General features: G+C 40.7%; 1 protein-coding gene across 5 annotated transcripts in view; it reads left to right on the forward strand.

The window, feature by feature from the left end:
* ADD3 (adducin 3) overlaps window positions 1-23,178 on the forward strand; it is a 109,439-nt gene continuing 86,261 nt past the window's right edge. For 2 of the 5 annotated variants that reach the window (XM_064514198.1, XM_064514203.1), the window contains exon 1: window positions 428-585. The gene's annotated coding sequence lies outside the window, so the exon portion shown is untranslated. Of the gene's footprint in view, window positions 60-427; window positions 586-23,178 lie in introns of those variants that run through there. The other 3 variants (XM_064514199.1, XM_064514201.1, XM_064514200.1) reach the window with 3 other exon arrangements.

The raw sequence follows: 23,178 nt of genomic DNA on the forward strand, positions 1-23,178 counted from the left end.
GGCCCCGGCCCCGGCGGCCCGCGCTCGGCGATGGGAGCGGGCGCGGGGAGAAGAAGTGCGTAAGTCCCGCGCGGGGCCGCGGCCGGGCGCTGCGGGCGGGATGGCGGCGCCGGGCGCCAACAATGGAGGGGGCGGCAGCGGCGGCGGGGGGCGGCGCGGAGGGCACCGGCGGCGAGACGCGGCCGGGGAGGCGGGCGGGGCCGCGCCGGCCCCCGCCTCCGCCGCTGCGGAGCCGCCGCCTCCTTCCCGCCGCGGCACCGGAGGGCGCAGCGCCCCGCCCCGCCCCCCCCCCGGCCGGTCCCCCCGGCCCCTCCCGGCCGCGGCGGCGCCCAGCTCGGCCGAGCGCTGGCGGGGGAGGGGCGGCGGCGGCTCGGTGCGCGCTGCCACATAGTGAGCCGCGGCGGCGGGCGGGCGCGGAGGGGAGGAGCCCAGGTGTCCCTTCCTGCCACATAGTGCGCCGCCCCCGCCCGCCCCGCGCCCGCCCTCCCTCCCTCGCCGCCCGCCCGCGGAGGGGCCGCGGCTGCCCGCGCTGCCGGAGGCGGGAGCGCGGCATGGACTGAGGCACAAAGCGCGCTGCCTGCCGAGGTAACGCCGCGCCCGCCCGCCGCGGGGGCCCGAGGCGGGGGCGGCCGCCTCCCGTTTAGCGGGCGGGGGGGGGGGGGGGTTGTGGACCGCGGCTGGTGCCCGGGGGGCGGCGGGCGGCTCGTCCGCGCTTCGCCGCAAAATGTCCGCTGGCGGCGGGAGCGGCCGCCGGGGCTGCGGCAGAGGCGCCGTCGCTGCCCGGGGAGGGGAAGTTTGGGGCGGGCGGGGGGCAGCGGGGTGCCGGCAGCGCGGGGTCTCTGCAGCCCGTCGGGAACCGACCTAAGATGTCCGCCCCCCCCGGGGGGAGTTCGCGGGGCCCCGGGCCGGCGCGCTGCCCGCGGGCTGCGGTGCGGGTCCCGCGCCTGGGGGGCAGGACGCGGCTCTGCGGGGGCCTCCGCCGCCTCCGGCCGCTGTGAACGGTCCCTGCTGCCCCTGACGGCCCGCCCGCATCAGCTGGGGGGGACCCGGGCCGGCCCCGCTCTCGCTGCTGCGAGCTTTTGTGGATTCGCCTGCTCGCAAAAACCCACGCCACGAGCGCGGGGGATTTCTGTCGCCGCCCTGGGTCTGAGCGACGTGACACAGGTTGCGGCGCACCCGCGCTCGCTGGTGCGATCGCCGCGGGGGGATGTGGAGCCTCACTGCGGGTGTGCGGGAGATGCTGCGGCGCCGTCCTTCGCCTCCCTCCGCTTTGGGGCTGGTCTGAGAAGAGCAGGGCTTTTAATAACGTGCTTCTGTTTAGGAACTCTATTAATCAAATGAAATCTTGGAAGTAATTATTATAATTACAGGCTGGCTTTGGGCCATCGCGAAACTCCAGAGTCCAAATGAGTCTCAGAAAACTTCTTAAAATTTACGTTCTATGCAAGAACAAGGCTTTCTAAATATTTAATCATCTACAGCTCCACCTTTGCTATTTGTAATGGTGTGCTGAGCTTAAGAACACCATTTCAAAGTGCAGGCACGTATATTCTCATCACTGCAGTATTTGCATGTCTGCCAGAGTTGTACCTAGTGATGTGAGTAACATCTGTCATGTATGGTTCATTTTCTCACTCTTTCTCTTCCCAGGGGATTAATTGTGGCTGTATAGTGCAATGTTTTCTTAACAGATTGGAATTTTTTTTATTATGTGTTGTTATGTGTTCATATGGGCAAAGACAAAATTCGAGATTTGTGCCTTGCACTTTAGGATCCAGGAAGGAGGATTATAATAGACCTTTGGGATTTTGTTCCCCAGTTTCGGTCTCACCCCCAAGAAAACTTTCTTCTCACTTTAGAAAGTTTATTTATGAATGCAAAGTGGACTTATAAATTAGTCTTCCTCCTGGACTTCAGGGTGCGCTGGCAGATAAGCAGTGTCTGCATTACCAAATGACTTGATTTTAGTGGGGAGGCCCTGGACTGGCTTTGTGTAAAGAGTGTAGAGCATGCTTTAAAAACAACACCGTAGCCATTTGTGGAGGTGGCTGACTCTTTACCTTTACTTTACACCATTTGGGTTTCTTGCTTTTGATTCTGTCTGCTCAGCACCATCATGTTATGGGTGGATTAAGCCTGAACCAGCTGTTTTTCATCCATGAGTACTGGACCACATTAAGGGTAGTGATATGATAATAAGCAGAGGAAAGATGTGTAGGGTTACGCCTCCCCTGTGTGGTGCTACTACATGGAGCAATAACTTCTAAAGCAAATGGTTAAAGTTAATGGTGATGAGTTAGTAGGACAAAAAATAATTATATGGCCAAATATGATATGCTAGGAAAGGGTGGCGATGGCTTTTGTGGAGGGGGGTGGTGCTTTGCAGACCTACTGGGGGAACTGTGCACATGGTCCCTCTGGCAGCATGTTCCTCTGCTTTCACAGGTTGCCTCCATCCCCTTCTCGCTCACGTCTGCCTCTGTGCCATAGTTTAATGGCACTTCCCTGGTACCAGTGGGCTCTTCGTAGAGCCCATTGTAAGCCCAGTCATTTAAATTATTTGGCTGAAAAGGGCATTTAATAGTGTCATTTGAGACTTCTCTAGTGATATCCAGTACTTCATGAAGAATGCAAGTGTGGACTCTGGGACTGCTGTGGGTTCTTGGGTTATTATAGAGAGAGTTGGTTAATGCTATATTGAGTAAGGAGGGCATGGTCTCTTCAGCGCAGCAAGATGATAATTCTTTTATGCGTGTGTGTGCTGATTAATAGCATATACCAGTTTTAGCTTCCGAAGTTTTTATGTTACCAGTTTTAGAAGATTTCACATTTTTTGGAGGAAATTATTAGTTGCATTTAGTTTTCACTGGGAGAGCACAAAGCCCAAAGTTAGGAGGAAGGGGTGAGCTATTTAGGGACTAGGTGTTTAGCGATGAAGGTTGGTACACCATGATGATGATTAAGCATGTCCTTAATTCTTGACTGATAAATAGAGCGCTGCTGTGCTTTAGGGTGTCTTGAGATTTAATGGCATCATGGTGAAATCAGTCATTTTCCTTGACTCTTGCCTGAGGATTGAGGCAGCCAGCTAGTTTTTATTTAAGGAGATGATGATTTTGAGGATGGTATGCAGTTAGGCTGTTTACTCTGTAATCATCTCACCTGAGGAGGAGGTCCAGTCTGCATGTTTCACACCAGAGACTATTCGCGTTGGCTGTAGAGATGAGGTGGATTTAGTGGGCTGGGTGAATGGGGCTGTTTCCCTGTCACAGTCAACATGATATGCTTCAGCTCTTTTATCAACTCTCCGCTGTTTTGTCAATGAGTGTAGTTTGTTAGGTATGGCTGTATACGTTGTCTGAGTGAAAAGAGCTGAATTCAGTTTAATCGCTGGGAGTTTCTCTGCTGAATGCGGTGGTGGAGGTGATGCTGACCGCAGAGGTGCCTGCTCGCTTTCACCACTACGTGTTGCAGGCCAAATGGCCTGGTGCAAGACGCTGTTTGCCTTGAAAAGCATCAGGACTTAAAATGTAAGATAACAAAGATGAGAAATATTTTAAGACTGACAAATGTTAGTTTGTTCTCTTTTGTAAGTGGAATGTCTCACAGATCGAAAGCAGAAAAGACAGAAAGCTACTAGTTTTTTCCTGTGTTAAAATTATTGTTGCTAGTTAAAACAAACTTCCTTCCCAAAAAGCTATACAGTGGATGGTGTTAGAATGATAACTCCTAAAAATAATTTTAATTTGGGAAAATAATTTGTGTGACCTTGAGCAGATGTGTAAAATTGCCTTTACTAGTTTTTAAACTGGAGAAAAAAATTCACTTTTAAAAACCATCCTGTAGCATCAGTGGCCGTAGCAACCTCTAGCTATTATTTTTCTTGTAAATCAATTTTGCAACATCATGGTGCTGCTGTTTCAAAATGCAAGTAGGTCATTGTTTTGGTATAGACTTAGAATGTGATATATACTATTAAATAACATTGCTTCCTGTTACATCAGAGGGTTTTCTTCAAGTTATGCTTTGAAATGTTGTTTGCCTTATTAGAAAAAGAGATGGTGGTCTGGCTTCTGTTGTGTTCCTTGGGGGTAGTGTCTTTTCTGTAGCTCTTTTTGGCACATGACGATGCATAAAAGCTACTTGACCCTTAGGGAACAAGCAGTAATTTACTCATTGTGTGTAAATGTTAGAGTAAACTCAGTGGCAAACAGATCTACTTCCTGTATTAACTTTCAGGGAATTGGTGTATGAGGAAACCCTTTTGTTGCTCTTCCATGTTCAGGATAATACAAGTCATTGTGCATTACATAACCTGAAAAGAGGATTTGAAGTGTGTCTTTTAAAGATATTGTAGCAAGTACCTGTGGTGGTTTTTTGGTCTAGACTGTTAGTTAAGACAAACCAAGTTAACTCCATTAGTAGATCTTGTTGAGATATGAAAGTGCCTTTAACTATGGCATGGTTTTAATCTACACTAAGGTGTTTATTTGTCACTTAAAATCATTAATAAACTGGAAAATATTTTCTATTAAAATGTGAAGGCTTTCTTAGGATTAACTGAAAAGCTGGTGAGAGAAGGCTTTGAAAACTTCAAGCCTTAGTTTCAGGGCGATGGTTCTTCTTTTCCTCCTGGACCTTCAGTTTGATGTATGTCACATGGGCAGCTATTCAGTCAGGACTTGTGGAGCATATTAAATCTGATAATGTCATTCAAATGGTAGTAATGTAAATTCTTATTAATGAGGATACAATCAGCTAGTATGAAGTGAAATTTAAGGAGATATTACAATAGTCTCATTGTTCCAGTCTTCTAAACTGTTATGGTCTTGGCTAGGAACAAAGTCTTTTCTTGCTTTGTGTCTAATGTGTCATGTGTAAAAATCTTTGTGTCATCAAAGCAACAGGTAATTTTTATATAAGTTAGCAAGTTGAGGTGAAGACCAGTCAGCTGGCTAAACAGCATGAGAGCTACAGGTTGCTTTATAGCTTTTTACTTTGTTTTTTCTTGACTCATGGTAGCTAACAACTGGTAAAATCCCTTTTCTCTGGTGAAATCAGTACCTCCTGAAGTTCTTCTCGTGAAACTGGAATACATAGTGATTTTGAACATGGAAGAACTGAATCTGTGTGACATTGCCCCATCTGCTTCTCTTATTGTCAATACGTTCCCTTGAATGAATCTTCAGATGGTGTTGGTGTTAATAGTGGCCAATGGTTCAACCAAATGATGAACTATCTGTGTTGGCCAAAGTAAGAGGATTCTGTTGAATTACTATGAAAATTTGTGCTTATCTTCATCTATACGTGCCTAGTCTCAATATGCCAGATTCTTCATTCTCAATTGCATGTATTATATTAATTTTTTTTAGAAAATAAACATGTCATCCAGCATAACATCCATATCTGTGTATGCACAGATATGTGTAATGGCTCTGGATTATATGACATAGTTTAGAGGCCAACTGGAACGGCACCTTCTTGTGTTTGCAGATGTATAGAAAATGTCAGTTCAGGAAGCAAGGTGCTTACCACCCAGGGAAGGTTTCCTGTGCATGTCCTTCTGGAAGGTAAATAGTGCATCGCAGAGGGGCTTGCTTATTGGATAAAGCTTGCTTTACTACTTCGTATGGGGAAGAACAAGAAAGAAAAAGTATGGTTAGAAGTAATGTGTTTTTTTTTTTTTTTTCTTCCAAATACAGACTGTGCAGATTTTTGGTGAAAACATTTTTTTAAGGGCTGTGGAGGGCTTTGATGGATCTCTGTGGAAGCAATTTGGTACTGAAGTTATCTGTATGATTCAAGTATACATTTCATTAATCTAGAAGTGACTTAAGTTGGCCGAGTTCTGGGGGATTGCTGGTATTATGTATGTTGTTTCACATAATCCAGTATCCCAGCATTTCCTTGGCAATCCCTATGGAAGTATGTATGCTTTGGAGCTTCCATGGGCTTATGGCGGCTTTCTCTCATTGCAGTGGCAGTCACAGCTGCCTGGTCTCTGCTCTAGCTCTTCCCCATTCTCCAGCAGCCTCTGAGCCGTTGACCACCACTGCAGGGAGACTTTTCAGTGTTTGGGTATCCTGTGGTGGCCAAACGACTGTTCTGATCTCCTCTAAGAAACAGTGTGGCAGGTTGGATGAAGACACCTTGCAGGCCACTAGTGAGACCCCGTGTTGATATCTCAGCCTTTCTAAAAGGGTCTGGTTCAGTAGCCTAGTTCGTGAACCAACTGAACTGTTTCACCCACATTTTAATCATTATGAATTTATATACAAAAGAAAAAAACTTTGTGTTTAAAAAGATCAGCAGTTAGGCCACAAACCCAAGTATTCAAAAGCTAGGTCATGCTTTCCAAAACCAATGCCCTGTATTTAAAAATTCACATTAAACTATAACATGGAAAAGTATATTTATGAGCACTCATGGCAGGAAGATTAAAAATGTTATTGCTCAAATCAAATATAGCAGACACTTTGCATAGGCAACCTTCAACCTAACGTCTGAAAAAAAATTATGTGAAACTGAAAATGGGATCTTAAGATGGAAACAGTGCAGAATACTAGGCAGTGCATCCATCTCTGTCTAGAACCAAATAAAATGACACAAAAGTAGTGTAGCAAATATATTTGTTTTTCCTGAATCAAATACAGGCCATTTTCAAGAGTGCCTTTGAATTATATAATTTCTTCAGGCTCCTGGACAATGCTAAAACAGGAATTTTTGTTTTAATGAGGTATGATCTAAGCCAGTTAGTTGTCCTGGCTGTTTCTTTTAATATACTAATGATTCCTACACATCAGACAACCTGCCATACTTCCTGAGCATCTTTAAAAACCTAAGAATTTCATTCTTAGAGCATTCAAACTTTATTTTGAGATTGTGCCATATAATACCTTGCAGAGGGTAAGATTAAATGTTCTCATATGGTTGTTTTCAGCTGTATTATCTGCCATCTTCATGGCAGTGCTGAAATCTACAGTGCTAGAAGCTGTTTTATATAAAAAGTCAACAGGTGAAACTCCCATGTTAACTGAATACAGCAATTAGCCCATGTGATGTAATCTTACTGCCATAACAAGTGAATAACTAGTTGGGTAGATGTTTCTGTTACCAGGGTTAAGCAAAATTGTGGTAGTGCCCCCAAGCCCATCATGTTTCAGATCTTGTTTGTGTGACGTATTGCACTATACACCCAGCTGGGGAGTCATCGTCTTCGCAGTGTTGACAGTGCATCTGTGGAATTTTTGACTTCTCTATGGCAGCTCCCTTTAAATTCATATTTGTCTAAAATATATATGCAAAGGCAAAACTCTTAGTGATGCAGATATTTTTTTCTTCTTTTTTGTCGTGACCTTCAGGATAGAAGGCAAAAAGCTAAGACGTTCATTGCCTTTGGTTCACTTACTAATGGAAGCTGTCTTTTAGGGCAGACTGATCTGTTTCCAGGCCAGAAACTGTGTGACTTACTCATTCCTAAAATGTTTGAAGTTATGAGATTTTTTTTTTCCCCTTCCCATCGATGGACATACTACTGAATACAAATGAGCTTTCTTATTGACTTGCTGATTGTTATGGATTGAATAATCAGAGTTATTTGTCTTTGACGCATAGCTGACTTGGCATTCAAAAGACACGTGCGTGTTCTGTGTTAAATAGCTTAGAGTCTGAAATGACAAAGTTGAAATGCTTGGCAGATATCTCTAAACGTATTATTTGGAACAAAGAATTCCATCTTTAAGATGAAATGTCCAAACTAGATCACTTGGTAAAATGTTCCTAACTGTTTTCATTACAAAGATGTAATCCTGTGCAGCTGAGGAAGAAAAATGAAGTCCAGTTGTGTTATTTCCTTTAATGATGGCCAGTACTATATTTTGTAAAACAAAGGATGCCTGTAATCAGCAAAGCCCATTTTGCAGGGTTAGGTTTTTTCCCCTTTCAACCTGATCAAAATTGTGTCAAATACTGAGCTAAAAATAAGAAATGGGCAGAACAATTGTCAAATACATTGACATTCGTGGGTTTTAAAAATTTAAATAGATTTATTTTGCTTGGTTCCAGATCACACAGTGGGGAGTAATAAATAATCAAATATAATAATCAAAAAAAAACCCCAACTGCAGTGGCCTGGCAGTCAGATTCTGCCCTCCCCCTTTTCTTACTCCCCTTTAGAACTTTGTTTAAATAATTTTGCAGCGTGCTTGGGGATTGAAGACATCTGCATCGTGCTAACATGAGCGAATCTGTATTCAAAAACAGGTTAAAAAGGGGGGGGGGGGTGGAAAGAGGCTTGAAAGGGATCCAGGTAGCGTCCTAGTTAAAACAAATATTAAATACCAGGAAAGCATGTGAACTCGGACAGTTCTGCTTATTTAAAGCATTTAAGCTGTAAAGCATACTAGGAGATACTCTTTTATAGGTCCTGGGGTAATGTAACCTTAAATAAGTAAGTGGCAGGGGGCAATGTGGGTTCCCTTTTTACATCAGATGTCGTCTTGTGAGCCAAACACTTGGGAAAAACTGAAATACTTCTTCCACTTTAAATGATTTTACACACGCACATTACACTCGAGCGTTTGCTCAAGATGAGATGTTTTTGAATAGCAGCGCCCATAATTTTGCATGCCCTGAGACAACTCCTGAATGACGGGTAGGTTTCAAAGACCACTTAGTTCTTCTCAGCTGCTGCTTCATTTGATACAGAAAGTTTTGCTCTCTGATCAGCAGAAAATGTTCTTTTTCTAGCCATTCTAATATGACAGGATTATTGTATGTTGGCACTTCTGATCATATCAAGTGACTTTTAATTTATTGCCAAGTGGCAACTTGTTTCCTTCAAAACACATTTTTTCTTAGATCTGAAGTAGATTCTGGTTGCCTGGATCAAAATACCATCTCTCCAGTGATAGACCCAAACTAGCCAAAGACAGGTACGTTAAGTGCCTTGAGGTGTCTCCTATGCCAGAAAAATGTCCTCCAACAAAGATGGCCAACCTTTCAGTCCTGTGGTTTGCAATATTTTACCTTAGTTGCAAAGATTACAAAGTCTTTCCTAAGTTGGGAAATACATATGCTATAACTCAGAGCTAAAGGAAGGGAGAGCTCCAAGCGTGGATCAGGTGCAGGACGTGACAGCATGGAGCCCGGGGTCGTCCTGCGCTCTGGGCAAGGTGTGCGGCAGCCTAAGCTAACCCAGAGGTTCAGTGCCAGCAGCTTCTGCTGCCTCATGTTCTCTTGCAGCTGGGAAGTTTGACTATACGTATCTGCGGAGCAATGTGTCTATGGGCAACCCTTTCCAAGAACCTCAGTCACTGTAATGCTGTGATTTTCAGCCGTGGGTCGATGGACTATTTCAAAGAAGTCCACAAGAGAAAGCAAGTAGTTCAGTTGTCCTGTGTGGGGTTTTTTGTTTGTCTGTTTTTTGTTTTTTGTTTTTTGTTTTTGTTTTTGGTTTTTTTTTTTTTTTTTTTAGGAAATCCTATCTCTACACTGGAAGTATTATCTAGGTTTCCTCATTAAAAAGGGTTGAAATCTCTCCTCTAGGATATAAAACATTTCAGTTGTATTGTCTCCTTTTCTGTTAATGCTAGCTAGCATTTTGTGTAGGACTCTCCACTGGTTGTGAAATGTTAATTAAAATGAATTAGCTAATGGTGGGGTTAAGAATTTAACACATTTATAGTCTGAGTTAGCCTTTAAGAAGGAAAAATAGGTTGAAGAGTGCCATGTAACAATAAAGCTTGACCACCGCTATCAAACATGCTGCATAAATATAGTAACAAGTATTTTATGCAGTAAATATGCCTTTATAATAGAAGCCTAATGTTGTTGCTATTATTACAGTTAAGGTGAATGAGATTATTACCGAGACTGAGCTAACAGAGCTTTTCTTATAGCATAAATAACGACAAGAAGGTTCTTCGCTGAAGGGTCACCTTTGCTATATTTTGGTTTCAGATTTCACAGGGACCTATTACAAAATTTTTAGCTTCAGCCCACACCCTGCTGGTGGTCAGCTATAAAAATCTCTTTGAAGAAAGTAAAAATCTACCCTTTGTTAGTTTAAAGTTAGATAAAGGTCATTTATTTATTCTTTTTGTAATAATATACAGCTGCTGTTATTAGGGAACATAACCAATCATTTAAAGATGATATTAAAGCTGCAGTATTATCGGCTATAATGTGTAAAAGCATAGTGTAAGTAATGCTTTTTATGACTGTTCTGTTTATTAGTTAACTTGAAGAATGTGTACTAGCATATATTTGTGTTGGAAAAGCTTGACATGGCATAATGTAACGTCCTCACTCCAAGGTTATTTCGTTTTCTCTCTAAACTTTTTTCAGTTTCGCTCTTTCCAAAAACCAGTTTAAAGAAACAAATGAAAACCCTGAGAACCCAGTCAAATAAGAAGAAATCTGCATATCACATTACCAGTGAATGTCATCCGCCTTTTTAATACAGTTAGTCCTTCTTAGAACACTACATGGTTAAAATGTTTGGGTTGTATATTACAACTAAGCTAAAGGGGCCATCCTGCTCTTCCTCCTTCTGGCCACATGGTCTTGTCCCATCTTCTCTTGTACAAGCTCTGCTGCTCACTGGACCGGTTACTTAAGCAATTCAGTGTGAAAATGCAACTGAATGCCCCGCTCCTGGGAGCGAATGCAGTCCGGGCAAGAATGTAAGTAGAAGTTGTTTATTATGAATAGAGCCTCTTGCAAGAGGACTAGGTTGTAGGAAAGTTAGAATGGAGAAGCCATTTCTCTAAGCTTTGAGATATTCTATGGCAGACATTAGCTTTACTTTGTCCTTAATACAAGGAGACTTAACAGGAAAAAACCTGCTTTTGTTGTAGGTCAGTGACTGAAAGAGATCTGTGAAAAAGATGAGGTTCCCCGCCTTCCCCCCCCCCCCCCCCAAATTTTCAAACCCTAAGGATCAGGTTAAAAGTCATATTAAAAAGGACACTCTTTGAGATAACTGCAATATTTTAGTCACAGGCTTGGAAATTATTCTAATAGAAGCCTCTTTGTCCACTGATATTTATGGCAATGTCTAAGAGGCTCAAAAAGGTGGCAGAATCTCTCAAGTTTTGCAGCCACCCCTATTATCCAATAGTTTGTAGAATTTACTATTCTAGAAGCTGGGTTGGAAGAATGAAGGTATATCACAGAAGAAAGAAAAATGAGGGCAACTGAGCCAAAGGCGGGACTTACGTAATTGATGCATAAAATACAGAGAGAGAGTAAAAAAGTTGCTGTAGATATAATAATAAGTGTCGAAGCACATCTACTCATTTTGCTATCCTTAGACATATCATATGATTCTCTTTTTTTTTAGTAAGGTACATATCTGTGTACATTTGGTTGACCTTCCTTTCTTCTTCCTGCTCTAGCGTTTGTCATAAGGAGATGCAAGTAGGGAGTGTGTATGTGTGCTAGGATGAGAGAGCCTGCACAGAGTGTCTCTTTCCATAAGTTAAGGTTTCCTCGTTTCACATAAAGTCCTTGAAGTCAATTTGCTGTAATGGTAGAATAACTGACTGAATCCCCTGGTCTACAAACAGTAGGATCTCCTGATGTGGAGTTGGAGTACACCTGGAGTGTGAGATACGTGTGAACTAAAGCCTTGCAATGATACGTGCCAAGCCTATCCAGTAGTGGGTGGTTCTGTGCTGCAGTTTCCTACGACAGCCAGTGCCTCCATCACGGGTTGTGCGCAAAGGGCTGCTGTAGGTGGTTAGCTGTACTGCTGGACTGAGCTTCTTTTTGGCCAGAGTGCAACTGAACGGTGGTGCTGGGGTATCGGTGCGTGATAAGGCTACCAGTGAATGACTGTCCTAAGTAGCACGAAGCTGTCGGGTGACTGGGGAAGTGGCAGATATGTGACTGCCTTAGCAAGCTTGCTTTCTAGAACAGCTTTCTCTGGTCTTCAGAGTCTGTAGTCGCTATCTACAGCGCAAGATACGTAACTAAATTTTCTGTTGCAGTAAAAACCAATAAAACAGTTTCATCTATTGAACAGTGTGTAACACTGCTCTTTTTACTTTTTGGCTCTATTTCATGGCTAGGTATAAAAAATGCAAGCTAACTATGCCATGGTAAAACTTAATTGCATCACGGCAGACCCAAGTGTCTTGGTCTCCAACATCAGCATTCTGCAATGCATAGACCAAATTATTCCTTTGGTGAATGGAAAGGAGGGGGTTGTCCTTGGTCCTAGTAGTGAATTTATGTATATGTTTACAGGACAACTTTGTATATAAAGTAGTAACAGTTACACTGAGGAAGATGCTTGCAAGTAAATTGTTTCGGGGTAGAGGAACTTGTCTCTCAAAATACCATGTATTCATAACTTGCAGTCTTTTGCATGCCTTTGAAACTGGTGTTATTTACCTTCTCCTTCCATCCAGGTAGTCATCAGTTAGATGATGCATAAGAGAATCTAGAATTGCTGCTAACAAATCTGGCACAAAATTGTTTTAACAAAGTTAATGCTGACTCTTCAACAGCAGAAAACTGCTTACTGTGGAACTAACTGAAATTGTTCTAGTTAGTCTCTGTGCAGGTGGCGGGTGATATGTGTTCAGTGTGAATGGCTGTCCTGTAAACAGCACTTCATATTCTTCAGTGCCATTTCCTCTTATTTTTTTCCTGGACGTTGTCTTCCCCCCACTTCCTTCTAGACCATAATCTCTTCAAGAAAGGTGTTACAATCTTCCTGTGGCTATCAGCATTTTTTAGCCTTGGGAAATAGTTGCTTGCAAAAGAGTTAGAAATGACGTTTCAAAAGATTTCTGTATGCTGTTTACAGGATGGAGCAAGGTCCTCACATCAAATACCTAAACACTGTTTTGGAAAGACCAACAGCACAGTGGAATACTATGCTAGGAAATTATTTTGGTTCATTAACTACTTAAATTACATGTGCTAACTTTCCTTTGCAGGTGGTAGTGATTTTGAAATCAAATAAGCTCATCCTACTTCCTGTGCCATTTCTGCAGACCTCTGCTTCTAGATGCTGCAGCTGTGTTGCCTGTGCTTTCCTTAGCTTTCTCTTTATCTCTGAGTTATCCAAAACCCAAGCGGAAGGAAGGAGTACAAGACTGTAGTAATGAATTCTTGACTCATTTCAACTTGTCTACAAAAAGCTCTTGACTAATAGAATCGATATAATTTTAACATGAGAAATGTGACATATACAGCATGTTCAACAGGCTCGGCGGAGAGAATGAGTGCAGTGAAGCATCATCTTCAGAAGTTTGTGTTTTATATTCGTTTAATATGATATGCAGTCTTCAGTGTAGATACTTAAGGAGTCTTATGAAAGTAATACTGGCTCAGTCAGAGTAAAGATGCTTTAGTTAAATAGACTATGGCTGTGTTTAAAAATAACAGCTCTGCCTGTGTCAGCGCATTGGATGACCTGATACTGACTTTCAACAGCAAGAGCTTCTGAAAAATTTTTTGTTACCTGCCGCATGTATTGCCCCAACGTGAATTTGTTTTCTATTGGTAAGATTTTTTTGGTGCTAGACGAATCAGAAAGAGAGACCCTATAATTCTTCAAATCTGTGCTAACCTATAGTAGGAACTATACTATTCTATATTATACTATGCTAGTTCCTTTTCCGGGAACTGTGCTTGATTGGTATAGATGAGAGATGGAAGGCAAAGCAGGAATTACAAGTATTATCTAATATGCCAACTTGATATGTTCCTGTCACTCTTGAATTAAAAGGGGGGAAAAAAATAAATAGTCTTCCTTCTTATGGCTGGGGCAAGAAGAAAAGAATAAAAGTAATAGTCAATTGTAGCTTAACTTGTATATTAGCTATTAGTTAGCTAGTAACTTTAATGCAAAAAATTCCCACCTCAAACTCAATTTTAAAGGTGTTTGTTTACAGAGCAAGAAAAGTTGAAACACCTCTCAAAAGACATGTATGTTAATCTTTTAAGCCTCTGCTTTCCGTAAGGGCACCAGAGATTTGTAGCTTAAATAGCATCTTGAAACCGCTGTTGGACTTTTGCTTATGTTGCGTGTATTTCTAGTAGGCACTACATTTATTTACGAGAGGGGTTAACTTCTGGAAGACGTTTGACTGGAGAGGAAGTATTAATCATGCACTTCTTGTATAGATATTTAATCAATAATGTTTGTATTCTTCATTTTCACATTTCATATAAAGAATATTTTTTCAGAACTATTAATTCAGCATAGGGAATAAGACAGTATAACAGCACTGTGCTATAAGCTTTAATGCATGTTCTAGTTTAGCAGAGTAGCTGAAGTTGAATTCTTCAGTAAATTTGCTTTTTTTTTTTTACTAAGATATCAGTGTTTTGCTCATAACTGTAGTCAGGAGAACGTCGGTAGTCATGGTCTGTGGAAGCTGCGTTTGCCACGAAAGTCACTGAGCAGGGTCGTCTCCAATAAATATGCAAAATGCAAGTACTTTGCCTCATCAGTAAAAACATGGTATTTTGTACCTATGCAACTATTACTTGTGGGAATGCAGCATAATAATAAATGCTTTTGCAGCCTGAAAATTTGGATGCTCCTTCGTTTCTCATACTTCGCTGTCAGTGAACCACAAACCGGCTAACTTTAGCTGATGAACATTCAGGAGGAGGAGAAATAAAAATAAACATCATCTTACTTTTAGAAACCAAGTAAATAACTTCAATTTTAGAACACCAAGATATGCTAAATCTTCGTAATTCAGGTGTCTGTCTGCCATCTGCTACTGGGTTCAGATTTGGTGAATTTTTTAAATTAGTTGTTGCTTTTTCTTTGGGGCTTTCTTCCTGCTTTCCTAGTCCTAGGAAACTATTTTCCTTTCCTTGCAAAGTAGTTTAATGAAGGCATAATGTATTCATTAGAGAAGCTGTCTGAGCTGTCTTATAGTTTCCTTTAGATGTAGGTCTATCATTTAGTGAGATTTAAGCAAGTAGGGAAATCTTCCAAATAGGTATGTTCCACGGTCTATTAATTTATGTGGGTAATTAAATTATTGAAAATTATTCATATCCCATGAATTTTTTTATTATATACAGCTTCATATGTGCATGCATGCACACTTCTAAATACTAAGTGTTCTGGCAAACTTCAGAAAACACTAGCGAGTATAAATCTATTTAAAAAGGGCAGTGGTTGTTTTTATTTAATAAACAGTTTTATTTTGTAAAACTTTGTTTGCTCTTTGAACAATAGAATTCAGAAACATTTCATGTGAATAGTGGAGCAGTTGTCTTCCTGCACTGCTTTTGCTGAAGATAAATTGTGAATGTTTTAGTGTCTGTTCCTCAATTGTAAATGTGATGAGCCAAATGATTTAGAGGAAGCTTTTTTTACTGGGCACTTCTTAAATGCACAAACACTGAGATACTTTGACTGTCAGGACTCTGGTAGCTGAGGGTTTAGGTGCAAACCCTGTCCTCATTTAAGTGTTGTAGTTAGCCATTTGATATCTGTAGGAAAAAGGTCCTGTATAATATCTACCAGTCTAGTTTCTGTCTGTATAGAATTGCTGTGTTTTCACGTGCAGCCTGTTGCTTTTTTGTGATAGCAAAACACATGAGCTAGCAGCGTGGGTTATACGCCGGCCGGGCTATTGTGGAGTAGCTTGTTGGTAATTTCCGTGCAATTCTCTCTCTTACCCTTCCCCCCTATCACATTGCTCCTGCTTCTACTCTGCTGTTTTCCTGCAGACTTATTTCAAGTATTGTTATTTTTAAAGGGCTTTTGGTTAACTGAGGTATGGGTTACATGGAAAAAATACTGTGAAACTTTCTGAAAATACTGTGTGAATCTGATGTTTATTTCTTCTCTTTTTTATGCTTCTTGTTCTGTGTGGGTTTTCTGTCTTTTCGTTCTTGGCAAGAAATATATTACTACATTCTTCTATGGAGAGGAAGGGTTTTAAGCTTACTCATAAAAAGAAGTTTTATTATCAAATGTAGTTTTTCATTTTGTCCCTTGGAATTTCTTTTTTTAAGCTCTAACCATACCCAGATTACTGGCTTCATTCATACAGTCTCTGTATCAAGTTTGGATACCGTCTTTGTTAAATTATGACTCCTTAGGGTTTTCTGTTACAGAGGTTTCTTCAGTCGGGGGAAATGAGGGTATAATAAAGAGGATCCAAGGACCGGACACGATGGTTCTGTGTAATTGAAACAAACAACGCCAGACTTGGCTGGTGTCGGATTTTCCATCAGATTTTTCACTGGCATTTGTTCATTTTGCTGTAAGCGGAGTTTAAAACTGAGGCAGCGTGAGTGTCTGAAGTGACCGAAGGACAATTGGGGCACTGCTTTTAATCCTCGTATCCTATCTTTGATGTGTGTTCCTCTTACCCGGGATTCTGGGTTGCTCAGGAAGTCTCTGTGATTCAAATGCCATTAGAGCAGTAAATTCAGCAGGCAACATCCAGATTCCCTGGAAGGAGTATAATTGAAGCTAGTATAATGGATTTGGTTGTGCCTGAGGCTGCTGAAATCTTATTCCAAGCATTGAGTTTGTGCTTCGCAAGAAGCGTTACGTTCTGGAGTAGAGCGAGTATCTGAAGCTCAGCCCTGCTTCATCTCCAAGTTGCTGTAACTGTGTGTTAGCTATTAACAGTATCTTTCCCTGTGTACTACTGTTACGATGTTAGTTATAGCCTGTTAAAATAGGGATAGGATCAAGATGTACAGGGTGCCCACAGATTTGCTGAGGGATTCTATAAATAAATTATTGTGCCGCTCGCCCAGAAACAGCATAAAGCAAGAAGCCAGGCTGTCCTGGTTGCTTCCTCTTCCTCAGATGCTGACCCCTTCCAGGCGAGGAGTGATGCTGAATCCATTGCCTGCACGGCCTCTGCTACGCCACAGCGTTCAACCTCTGCGTAGGGAGTATGCCTCATCCCTACCTCTGTTAAGAGAGACCTGCCCCAAAGGAGACTTGGGGGGGATGGGAGGGGCGGGAAGTATTGCCTTTGACGTTTATGAACTAGTAGATACCACAGAAGCTTTTACCATGGGTAAAGCTGCTGAAGTTAAAACTGTAGGTGCGAATGTCCTCTAGTTCTCTAATGTCCTCTAATTCTTCTAAAATGTTTTCAAGTACTACTTTTTGCATTTTATATCTCAAAGACACTTTTATGTATTTGCACATTGATGAAATTGAGTGCAACTTTTTGAATTGTAGCATACATAAGAATTTTGCCGTTGCATCTATTTCTCCATACTCTTCAGCATGTATTATTAGTTGCTTTATTCCCTAAAAATCCAGGAGAGCCCTTCTTAATGCTCTTCCTCATACTGAGTTTCAGCTGCATAACCGTAACTCCTTTTCAACCTGTATTTCTTCACTGCTCTTTGCCAATATTAGAAACATCTCTGTAGTAAAAAGAAAGCCCTTCCAGTGACTAATTATACAGTGCTTTGGAAGACATAAACCGAATTCCTTCTGTAGCCAAAAGCTGTGTATGATTTGAGATTAGCCTTTGCAGTGCGTTAACACTGTGCATTATGGTCAATGCTAATGACTGCAACATGTTTACTGTTTTTCTTGTGCCATGATATGCATATTGTACAATAGGATCCTGCTTGATAATGATAATATTTAGTCCTTGAGGATCTGGTAGTCTTTCACTTGTAGCTCTTTGTTCTCCTGGGTAAAGTAAACTGGCAGAGACTTAATTTAGTATGCAGTTGTGTAGCTTTTGTATTAATTTGGTTGCTCTCTTTAGCTTATTTGATCTGATAGATTGGTTTATAAAGCAGAACAGTCAAATCTTCTCTCACTTGTAAGATGAAATTTTTCACAGTAGTAGCATAGCATATAATAGTAACATGTTTTGTGGTTTGTGCACTGCACTTAGGTCCATAAGTTTCTCTAGAGTTACAGCATCTTTCTTTGGTTAGATCCCTAAAGGAGGGAGGAAAGAGAAAAGGGTATTTGCAGCACTTAACCACCTGAGGCTTTCTCCTTAGTCAACTTCTGTTCTGAATTGCTTTCTGGGGAACTCTTTTGATGGTGGAAGCCTTTAAAATAAATAAATAAAGCAAACCTCCTGACTTGGACTTAGCTGGCTAATTAAGGTCCCCCAGTTCAGTCGTGTGAATCGTACACTGCTGCTGTCAGGCCCATGTGCCCATTCTGTGTGCAGTGAGGCCTAGATCCTTGGATCCTGTTGGCTCTGTGATGGTACAGATAGCAATTCTCTGCCTAGTTCTTGGTTCGTTATTCAGATTGCTGTAATATTTAACTATCCCATATGCATATTGGCTTAACCTGTGAAAAGATGTGGGCTGTGAGATTTTTTTTTTTTAATTCTTTCATTACAAGCTGTTTAAATGCTGCAATATGTTAACTTTCTCCTTTTAAGACATTTGAAGCCTGTATGTGACAGCTCCTTGTGTTCACCGTTTCTATAAACAATGAAGCCCTTAATGTGAAATACTTGTCATCTAGTGAATGAATAAAGTTTTGCCATTGACTTCAATGTGTCCAGGATTCACCTGTATATTTTGGATTCTTAAGCAGCTCAATTTGATTATCTTTCCTTTTTTTAAGTCCTCCTTCATTTTTTCAACTCGCTACCTGGAAGTAGACTTGAGAATAAAAGCTCTTGATTTACTTGACTGGTTCTGGAGTTGGGATTTCTTGTATGTTTGGAAAAAACTTTGCTAGCAAAGGTTCTATTATAAATATTAGACGCATGCCCATACCCGGCTGGGCTCCTCTTTTTGAGTGAGCATATAGCAGTTGAACTTTGTTGGAAGTAACTTTTAGACGCTGCATAGACTGTGTGTAGGCAAAGCTGCCTACCTGCCTCGTATGTCCTATTTTTCTCTGGAAAAACTTGGGTAAGAGCATTGCCAAGCATTTACGTTCAAACGCCTTAATGTCCTCTCTAGCTTAAATAATTCTTTCCTTATGGAACAGCAACAAATGCTTTGCTCATCTTTGCTCTGTTTCTCTTGTTTATCCCTTCTGGCCAGTTTCCTCTCTGAAAAAGCAGTTAACTAGTATTCATCATGCTTTAAATTAATCTGACTCCACCACTAAAGACAATGTTTATACAACTATATCCTTTTTTAATCCTGTTGAATATTATGCATAATTCAAATGTAAGGGATGTTTAAATTGCTGGTTAGAAGTTGCTTAGGTCACTTCAAATAGTTATGAAAGAACACTGCTGTCAGATCCTCCCTGCCCCAAAAGGTAAATATGATGGGTTCTCAATTATCTAGTCTTAAGAGGATTTTAAGATTGAAGTTCCTTTCATTTCATCTTTATTTTTGAGATGAAAATAGGAATTGTATGTCCACAGCAATGAGAACATCAGAAGAGAAGAGATGAGAAATGTTTCTGTAAATAACAACTAGATTCTTAAATGTTCCATATTTAGCTTTTAAAAAAAAATCATCCTTAATAGCCTTTGATTTTCTTCTTCCACTTGTTTTTCATCATTTAATATAACCTTTTGAATAGATTGGTTAGAAAAGATAACCTAGATTAATGAAATACATGCCTTGAGCTTGAATTATAAATAAGTGGTGATGTCTCTTGAAAGAGTTACTTGGTTCTGTTTTTCAAATATTCAGCTAAAAGATAATTTGGGGGAGAGGGTTGTTTTCTTTACAACTGTTGATTTCAGGAGATGTCACTGGCAGTTGACCTAGCTTCACTCTCTTTAGTTCATTGGATAAATACTTGGCCAAAGCGATAAGCTTAGTAACCATGTAGCTTTTTGTTCTTTTTTCCCTGATTTTTATTTTAGATGAATATGAACATGCATGTGGAGTAAGAGTGAAATTATTGTATATAGAGAGAATTTTTCTTGAGCATTGGATTCAGTATTCATATGAAAATGACCTTGTCTGATGCAATTCCGGAGTGCTTTTGTTAAGAGTAATGATCTTAAATATTTAAACACTTCAGTGTCAAATGTGGTGAAAACCTTCTGGTTTTAGATGTAATATGGTATAGTCAGTCTTTCTGTTTCTATCCTGTTCTGAAAATGGTTTGAGTTTTATTCAGATTTCTTTGATCTAAGTTGATAGTATTTTATAGATCAGTTAGCGTGAAAGAAAAAAAACAAGTCCTTATTCAGAATGTTACTCATTTTGTTGACTGATCAGGCTCTTATCAGAATTAAGCAACCTTTTGTTTCCTAAGCAATGCTAGAGCAAATCAATTAAACTTTTATCATGTAATTCAAGTTAACTTACTCTGAAAGCTCTCGAAATTGGTGAGAGTTTTTAAATATGTCATTAGTGATCTAAAAAGTTTTATGTATCAGTTGAATTCCCTTTTTAACTCAAAACACTAATACTAACAGATTAAAATGTCTTAAGTTTTCCCACTTCTGTGAGGTAGAATTATAGTAACTATTTATTACTTGAAAATAAATTGATGGGTTAGGTGCAGTCCTAGCTAAGCATGGTTTGTCTGCAATAAAGAAACTCAGTCTAGATTTAAGTCTAACCTGAAACGTTGTCTTCTCACAGCTAGTAGAGCATCGAGCTGTTGCAAAGTGCTGTTTTATAAGTGACCTGTTCAGCTTCTTGTAGATGAGGGTGTTCTGGAATGTCTTCATTATGGTTGTGGAGATGTGAAAGAGTGAGGGCGCTTTTAGTTCTAGGAAGCTATTTTTGTGTGTTAAAGGAGAATTAGAGAAAACAGAATAAAAGTGAAATGATTATAGGTAGAATGACTTTTTTTTTTGAATGTGGGGTTCAAGCTGTAGGCCACATCTGTGATCATGTTTAGAAATGAGTCCATATTAAATCGATTCTCTGCCAGCAGCATCTGGTTGCACTTTATGTATGTGTTTTCTTTCTTAGAGAAAGCAAACCATATGACATAACCCCAGTCAGATAAAAATGATTGTTTATAGTACTTTGTTTATTTACACAGCACCACAAGTTGAAATATGTCTCAGTCTGAAAAGGCTTACCACTCTTTAAAAAGATAAGCAAATGATATCTCCATTTCAAGATGGACAACCTGGGGTACAGTGTGGTGTGGTTATCAAGCCCTGCTTAAGGGGACGTAAAATCAGCAGCTGAGCTGATAACCAAATGTGGGCTTTGTAAGTTGGAGTACCTGCTCACTGCAAAGAGTACCATTTGCAAGCAGTGATGTATTTTTACAGATTACAAAACCGCTGTTCAAATGAATTGCTCAGACTGATTTTACAGGCTGATCTTAACTATTCTTTTTCTTTAAAACTGGCTTCTTGGCTCATGAGAGAGGTATCTCTGTTCTAGTGAGATTCTCTCTGTTTTTAGACTTGAAATGATACAGATGAAGCTTGCTATGAGGTCCAGGCTGGACCCTTCGGGATCAGATTAGGCACAGCAGAACGAAGAGAACTGAAAATACCTTGCATGCGTCAGAGGTATGATTTCTTGTGATAAAGAGGACATTGGGCTGCAGTGCCCCCAGAGCAGAGGGAAACTGCACAGTCACGTTTCAGCCATTGTAGTGCTACATAGCACCTCTGCGTGGTGACCAGTGTATTTAAGGGTGTCAACCAAGTCCTTCTGACATGAAGGTTGGGCCATCTGCAGTTGCGTAGAAAGCTGTAGATGAAGTAGTGTATAACAGAGACTTCTGAATTTGAGACACTCAAAGGGAACAGTGGAAGTTGCTTGGTATTGGAGTAGTCTAGGATGAATAATAATTCTAGAGACTTTGAAAAAGGGACTTAAGGAGTTGGACCTGTTTGTGGTTCTGCTGTTGTGGTTCTGCTGTAGAGAAAATAGAGGGACTTAGCAGGGCTCTGACCTACATTACTCTTGCTTCAATTTCCATATAGGCCCACAGACTATTGTTTCAGAAACACTGAAAACTTGAAAACTTGTTGGGACTTTTTATGCCTCTTAAGTCTTGTGTGTCAGTGAGAGACTTGATGTGGGGTGGTGGGAGGCAAAAGCCATCTGCCCTAAAAGTCTGTTTCTTCCCATAGCATGCTATCATCAAACATACACACAAAAAGGATCTTTTTGTAGTTTTTATCTAGATATAGTAATGTCTTTGTGGGGTTAACTAGTCTCATCTGAAATCCAGCATGTTTTGGGGGGCTGGGTTTTGTAATACAGTACGAGTACGCTACAGTTGCTTCGAATATGGAGTGTTCAACAAATAATATTTCCTTGAATATTTCCATTTGATCTAACTGCATTATCTGTTAACGAAAGAAAATAATTCCCTGTCATAACGTTTTTTTGACTCGGGTGTGAGAATGGCACTGATTTAGAATGGATTTTTGTTGCAATACTTGAACAAAACAAGACTATTAAGACTATTAGACCTATTAAAATTAGGCAGCCTAATTACCAGAGCTAAACATTACTTAATTACATAATGTAATTCGCTGAATACGTATTACCTTTTAAGTTGCTAGGCTAAAAGGTTTTTAGCCAAGTACTAGCTTTTGCTGTGAATGATGACCCTTTAAAGGCTTTTGGGACTCTATCCAGCTGGCAGATTGGCCTCACTGAACAGATGTGGCTGGTCTCTAGAAAGCTGATCTGTACTGCTAGCTTTATTAATTCTTAACATTAATACTGACCTGTGGACCCAAACAAAAGTAAATCTCATGCAAAAGTGGCATAATATAGAAGATCCGTTTGGTCTCTTCCTGGTCTGTTTTGTATATTTTGGTAGGTCTAACGTTTGTCTTACCAGGTTTTATTTGTTGTTTGTATATATGCATGTTTTACTGTTTCTTGGCTTCCTGTTCTGTTCTTGCTGATTCACAGAACATCAAAATGCCCAGGAATCACGTTCTCAGCACTGCTGGAGACAACTCCAGGTAGCTCCAAGTACCACTTGCTCACAGGAAGTCAGTGGGCAAGCTGGAGGAGCATTCAAGTTTTGTGAAAGTGCCCGTATTTACTAAGGGACTTGTTTGCAGTTGTTTGGAAGGATTCTTTTCTGAGGAGATATTATTTAATCTGCAAAAACTTGAGGTTTGTGAGGAAGGGAATTTTCTTTTAATAAGACAAAAACAGATGGTGTTGAACAAGCAATTGAAATTTTTGCTGATGGTTTGATTTCTCCTAGAATCTAACTTATATTAGCAAAAGATGTGCAATAATAAATTGAGATTAGTGTAGTTTTAAACTCAAATCACAAATAACATTTTTCTCTTATTCAGTTTGGGGAGAAGTGCA

The sequence above is a fragment of the Dromaius novaehollandiae genome, chromosome 6 (genome assembly GCF_036370855.1).
Source record: "Dromaius novaehollandiae isolate bDroNov1 chromosome 6, bDroNov1.hap1, whole genome shotgun sequence".
NCBI lineage: Eukaryota > Metazoa > Chordata > Aves > Casuariiformes > Dromaiidae > Dromaius > Dromaius novaehollandiae.